The sequence below is a fragment of the Lathyrus oleraceus genome, chromosome 7 (genome assembly GCF_024323335.1).
Source record: "Lathyrus oleraceus cultivar Zhongwan6 chromosome 7, CAAS_Psat_ZW6_1.0, whole genome shotgun sequence".
In the NCBI taxonomy this organism is placed as follows: domain Eukaryota; kingdom Viridiplantae; phylum Streptophyta; class Magnoliopsida; order Fabales; family Fabaceae; genus Lathyrus; species Lathyrus oleraceus.
Genome location: NC_066585.1, coordinates 281,520,050 through 281,527,112, shown reverse-complemented (window position 1 = coordinate 281,527,112; position 7,063 = coordinate 281,520,050).

Below are 7,063 nucleotides of genomic sequence, written 5' to 3'. Positions count from 1 at the left end.
AAAAATACAAACTGGGTGTAGTCTTATCGCCGGCCGCCATGAATCTATCGACTAGATCATTCTTTACGGATGTTGGATTTTTCGTTATTAACGTTGCGTTGATACGGGAAGCAGCAATAAAATTGAAACGGTTACACAATTCAGTTCCCCGCAGCAATGTTACATACATATACCTTAAATAGAAACATAATAAACATTAGACTACTCATTGAAATGTGTAAATAAATTGTTCAACTAAGTAAATTATAGATTGATCGGAGTACCATATGTATGTATGAATGACAGCGATGCCTAATTCGTCGTGTTCAAAAAGTTGTTGCATGTCCTCCTTTGCAATTATTTCGAAATGAGCAGCTCCGAAAACACCTTCATCAAAATCTATAGTACGAATGGCCCCTTGCATAATATCGAACTCATTCACCATTTTCTCAAGACGCATCATAATTTGAGATTTTGTCCCGGACGTCGTTGGAGGAATATCGTTACCAGCTTTTTTCAACTTTCGACCGGGAACCTAAAAATTCATATAAATTAAATCATGACTTTTTGTGATGCAACAGAATCGTTGCGTATATAATTCAATAGGTATATATATTTGTACCTCTTTTAGAGATGCAACCGACTCGATGCGTCTTGAAATCCCTTTACCAACTTTATGCGTGGGTCTTGTAGGAGTCTAACATTACCATGTAATAAGGATTGATTAAATATCATAATTGTAGCTGAATTGAAATGTGAATACTAAAGATTCATAATCATTTAGAACATATATACCTCGGCATCTGGGAAAATTAGATCGGACGGCCATCCAACAAAGGATCCGACTGCTTCTCGCATCAACGTTGTCTCTGAAACAACGTCAGGTAATGGTAGAAGCGCGTCGGTATCTAATACAAGGTCAACCGAAACTTTCATATATCCCACCGGGAGGGGATTATGGTGAAGTAATTCACCCGAAGTGTTGTGCACTTTTCCCTTGCCAACCATGCGATAAGTTGGTGACGATAGATACAGCTGACAAGGTGAAATGCCCTAAACCAATAATAAATGTTATTGTTAACGTGTATATGTGTCAAGTAAAAAAGTGCTATTTTAATTTCATAATAACATATATAATTACCTCGGGAAATTTCGGTTGACAATTGATACTAGCTCGGTCACTAGTATCTTTTGCCTCGGAGGCGCACCTTTCCTCTCTATACCTTGCATTCTCGTTTTGCAGTTGGAGTACTTGTGCCCTTAACTCCGCCAAGGTCTCCATCACCTCTTTGTTGGTAGGATTTTTTGTTTTTGGTTTTTTATAAAATGACGACGGAGTCACACCAAAACCCTTACCCCTCACACGACCGGAATACTCAGGAACATTTAGTACTCGACTAAGTACGCTCCTGCAATCCTGGACCTCGGTTGAAGGTACGGTTTGGGATAAAGTCTCCTGAAATATTATTAGAGGAGATTAAAAATGAATTATATGTCTAACAAAATTTTCGATATAATTAAAGAAATAATGTTACATATACTTACACATTCGTCATAAACAGTTTGGACCGCTTCAACGACAACCCCATCCTTCCCAACCCGAGCAGCCTTCCATAATATGTGCTCCGGAAGAGATGTTGCGTCACTTTTCTCCTCGGCTAGCTACACATTGAATTAGATTATAAGATCATCAATTATAACATATTGTGACAATGTATAAGCTCATAGCATTTGAATATACTCACAATTCTTTGTTGTAACCGTGCATATCCCGTACGCCCTTTTTTGTACGGATACGCGGGTTTTGATGCCCTTTTCCGATTTATGTCGCTTACTTCCTGGATAAAAAAGTTTAAGGCATATTAGAACCAAGTAACTTAACAATTGTATAATACCATAATTAATAGACATTACATGGAATTTTTCGTTTCTTCGTTTGGCGACAAAGTTATTCCATTCATCGGCTGAAATAATCTCGGCATACTTCATTGGCAGTTCTGCTTCAACAAATTTTCCTTCCTCATCCTTGAGAAATTTGTTGGACAAAAAGGATCGAAATCCTCGGAGTCTTTTTCCGGCCAATTGAATACAATATTTTTGCCGGCTTTCATCGATGTGAAAGGATCTCTAAAAAACATACACATGGAGTGTGTTATTATAAAGTAATATTATAACAATATATGGTCAACAAATAGTCAACAAAAAAAACATATAACAATATATGGTAAGTACCTGTATCTCCGACCATATTTTTTCTTTGCCAACCTTCAAGTCCGGACTTCTCCAATTATCACATGTAATCGGAATATGTTGTCGAACAAGAAAACCAATGTAACTTGCCAACATTGAACCGTTAGGCTCAATTAGTTGGTCTTCAGCACTCCAATGTACTTCAAATTTTACACCCTAGTCTCTTGCACGAATGATTGACTTCATAACCGTCAATCCTCGTTTGATTTCTTTTTCAACATTGTTACGTGATCCATTCGCGTCATGGGTATCGTCTTGGTTAGCCATTTTATCTGTAATATAGAAATGATTCAATAAGACCCAAGTAAGACAATGATTCAATACGTGAACACATTCATATACCTTCCATTTCTCATGCAAAAGACCTACTGCATGCAAAAGACCAATGCAAACTCACACACACCTACTGCATGCAAAAGACCAATGCAAACTTATGGTGTTTGGAACATGAACAAACTTGCATCCATAATCATCAAACTTCCAAGCACAAACTCAAACACACTTCAAATGATATCAGTTTTCAATCAGAAATAAAAAACTCAATTTGCCCTAAACAACATTAATCAACATAATGCACAAAATGTAAAACTATGTTTAGAAAATGCCCTAATCAAACACATGAAGAAAGTGAACGGTAAAGATGGAGAAGAGAAATACCTTCAAGGTGACGGTAACGATGGAGAAGAAAGTGAACAGTGACGGTGGACGTGAACGTGAACGCAGCAGCAGAAAAAGGCGACGGCGACGACGACGGTGAGGGAGGGAGAACGAACGGAGGACGAGAGTAATCGCAGTAGACGGTGGACGCAATAGAGAGAAAACCCAGTTACGTAAACGAAATAGCTTGTAGAGAGGGAAAATAAAGAGACATGCAGTATATGTTATAATTTTAATGTTTACTAAAGGGGACCTTAGAGGGCGCTTTTGTAAAAAAAGCGCCCTCTAAAGGGGGCCTAAGAGGGCGCTTCTGAAAGCGCTCTCTAAGGCTTTCCAAAAGCGCCTTCTAAACTGGAAATGTACATGGACTTAGAGAGCGCTTTTTTAAAAGCGCCCTCTAAGGGTAACCTTAGAGGGCGCTTTCACTAAAGCGCCCTCTATTGTTGTGCCTCCATTTCCTCATTATTTTTTTTTGGCTTCACTTTAGAGGGCGCTTTGTTACAAAAGCGCCCTCTAAAGGGGGCCTAAGAGGGCGCTTCTAAAAGCGCTCTCTAAGGCTTTCCAAAAGCGCCTTATAAACTGGAAATGTACATGGACATAGAGAGCGCTTTTTCAAAAGCGCCCTCTAAGGTTACCCTTAGAGGGCGCTTTCAATAAAGCGTCCTCTATTGGTGTCCCTCCATTTCCTCATTATTTTTTCGCTTCACTTTAGAGTGCGCTTTGTTACAAAAGCGCCCTCTAAAGTGCGCTGTCTATTCCAATAGTATGCTCCTTATTTTTCTCTTCACTTTAGAGTGCGCTTTTGTAATAAAGCGCCCTCTAAGGGGCGCTGTCTATTCCAGTTTTTGGCGTAGTGATATTTAATTAGGCCTTTAATTAAATATGCTCCCACTATTTTACTCAAAACAAATTACCCTCATCATTTGATTTCGGAAAATCCCGTTGGAAGATTTTCTAGTGGGTCGAGATCCACATTTCACTTTGTTTTAAGTCCGCGTAGGCGGATTACACAAAACTAGGTTATTTAGGTAGGAACTCCTTCCAATTGTATCTAATACAACTCTCGAATATTTTAGTTGGGTGAATAACTCCTTATTCCAATCCATCACATGGATCATTTTCAACTCTTGCTTCTAAACACATATAATCTTATTATAATTTATTTAGTTAAGTTTGACCCATTATTTTAGCAATTGGATATTACAATTATCCCATCACACCTTACTAATATAGAACATGCACCTCGCGTAGGCGAAACCTACATTATCCGATACTAGTCTTGATGAGTGTTAAAACTTGGAAAGCATAAACTTAATATTTAATTAGAGGGAATTTGCAATTATTCTGATCTCACCGGCTTATTTATCATATAAATCGTCTCTCACATGCATCAACATACATTCACATGCATCAACATACATTCACATGCATCAACATACATAATGAAACAGTTATGGCCCCTATCGCAATTGTTCTTGCAAGCCAATGAGAGAACCTAAGCCAACCTAATAACGATCTAAGCTTCTCCAAGCAAGATTTTCAAGGTTGTCCTCCTTTTATATTGAATTCTTCTCTTTCTTCATAACATTACATTACATAAAAGAAACTCGTTTTACATACGAGGGAGTGAGATGAGAAAAGAAGTTACATTAAGAGATTAAAAGAGAGGCACGACACGCAGGTCGTATTTAAAAAACCCAAAACAAAATAAAGGAAAACTAAGGCCATAACCGATCACCACAAGACAATAATAATAAACACATTATTATTATTATTAATTTTAATTCTTTTAATTAATTAAAACCAAATTAAATTTCGGCGACCAATCACACTACGCAGAGTTAGCCGGGGGTCCGCTGCCCAATCAGCGGGAACGGGGTTTCCACTGCCCGGTCATCCAAAAATTTTAATGAATAATTCATTTAAAAATGACGTCGTTTTTGCATCAACACAACTCTTACGCAGTCACAAAACAGAAAAATCGAGAATTTTGACTTTGTGAATGTGACGACCGTCACAAAGCATGTTACGACCGTCACGTTCAGCTTGTTACGACCGTCACAGGCCCATGACGAACGTCACGCGGCCAAAATCAGCGCTTTGAAACAGTCAACAGACGTGATCCAACAAGCCCTCAATTCACAACTCTTTGACAGCACAACCCTTGTGCCGTCACTAACCCTAATGCACCAATTTCAGACCGTCAAACACACCTCGATTGTTGATTCAGTATGATTGATCAACAGGTCATTGCTTCACCATACTAATGTCGGATTCCGAAGCAAATGACCATTGACCGCTCAAAGGAAAATAACCATTAAGTGTTTGAATGAACGAAACAGAAACAGTATATCATATATACCGTATTTTGCATTAGGATTATTTATATCATATATATAACTTGATCGATCTCAATTGTGTAACCTATGGACGATCGATGTATCGCTGCTTCACCATACTAATGTCGGATTCCGAAGCATAGTCAACATCAATCATCCAAATCGTACACGCATGATGCCAAATTTAATTACTCGTTTAATTAATTGATTCATTCTGTCTTTTAATCATATTAATACAGAAAATAAACAACTATCAGATGCATGGTTTCGTAAGTGGCTCTGATACCACTTAAGGAGAACGGCGATCCAAAACGCAGCGGAATTTAAAATTTTCTCCTTTAGTGATCCTTACGAATGGGCATGATCAGTGATAGAATCGTTACCTCTTGTGACGATTGAAACCTTTAATGTAGACCTACGGAGCGATCAAGAACATTGAACGATGACAACGCCTCTACTCAGTCCACACGAACGGATTCCTTCAATCTCAGTGCTAGCTGCTACGAATGAAGGCTTTGAGTGAGTGAGTGAGAGAGAGAGAGAGAGAGAACGAAATTGCAACTGCACAAATGCTTCTGCACAAGGGTTCTATTTATAGAACCACTTATGGGGGCTATAAGCTAAAAAGCCCACTTAAGTGTATGTGGCCCATATCTTATAATATGCCAAAATCACTTAAGCGCGTGGTACCTTACCATATTTCGTATTCTACTTAAGTACACAGTACCTTACGATGTTCTACAGTTCACTTAAGTGCACCGTACCTTACGGTGTTCCTTAGTTACTCTATCTCTCATCAATTTGTCCTTTGTGTGTGACCCTGTAGGTTTTCGCGACATTGACAATTATATTAAATCACGTATTTAACGTAATAAACAGTGAGCGGTATCTAGCAACACATCACTGCTACCCAAGACATGAAAATGTCATGTGATATGACAAATCCTTTTGTGATAATACTTATGTGTATAATTATCCTTTTACCCTTATGTCTATATTGAACACAAGGCATAGACCGTGTCATCCTTGTCCACTTCAATATTAGGCCCATAGACATTTGTCCTGTTACGCAGGATGGGCAAATTCCATCTAGGTCACTCATGTCCCTTAGCATGCTTCGTGGAGTACCCATCAACTGTCTTTATGGTCATCCAATTACGGACAATGTTTGATCAGCAACAAGGCACTCGACTCTACATCTAGGGTCCATAGTGGTTTCAGGTCGAAGGGTGGTATACACCATTATCACCATGAGAATAACTTATGACACTTTGCATAACATTCTATATAGTATTCTCATAGCGGGTCAATCCAGTATAAATATTACTCTTGATATTCATACCTATGTTTAAGACTTGATAACTCCTTATCCATGATCCATGAGATGCGATCATCAATCTATATACATAATAGTCTTAATGCTTCAATGTTATCCCACTTCACAATAAAACTCGACTACGGATACTTTAAGAATAGTGTCCTTATGTTTAATGTGATCTCATGATTAAGTCACACTTGATACATTAAACGGACTAGCTATTATAGGGACTTTATTAAACAAACATAATAAAGAAAAAGCCTTTTATAATTAATAAATAATTCGATACAAGTACCAAAAGTATTGGCCTCTAGGGCTTACACCAACACGATATACATTGCAGTACTAGAGACAACGGAGAGAAACATGAGTCTTAGATATATAACATAATAGCTGTATTTTAATTTTTATTTTGTAAGCAATTTGAAAATTTGTATAATTAGTGGTATTTTATGAATGACTTAGGTATGATTTACAAAATTCGATCTTAGTTATGTTTGACTTATATATACTCTTCTGA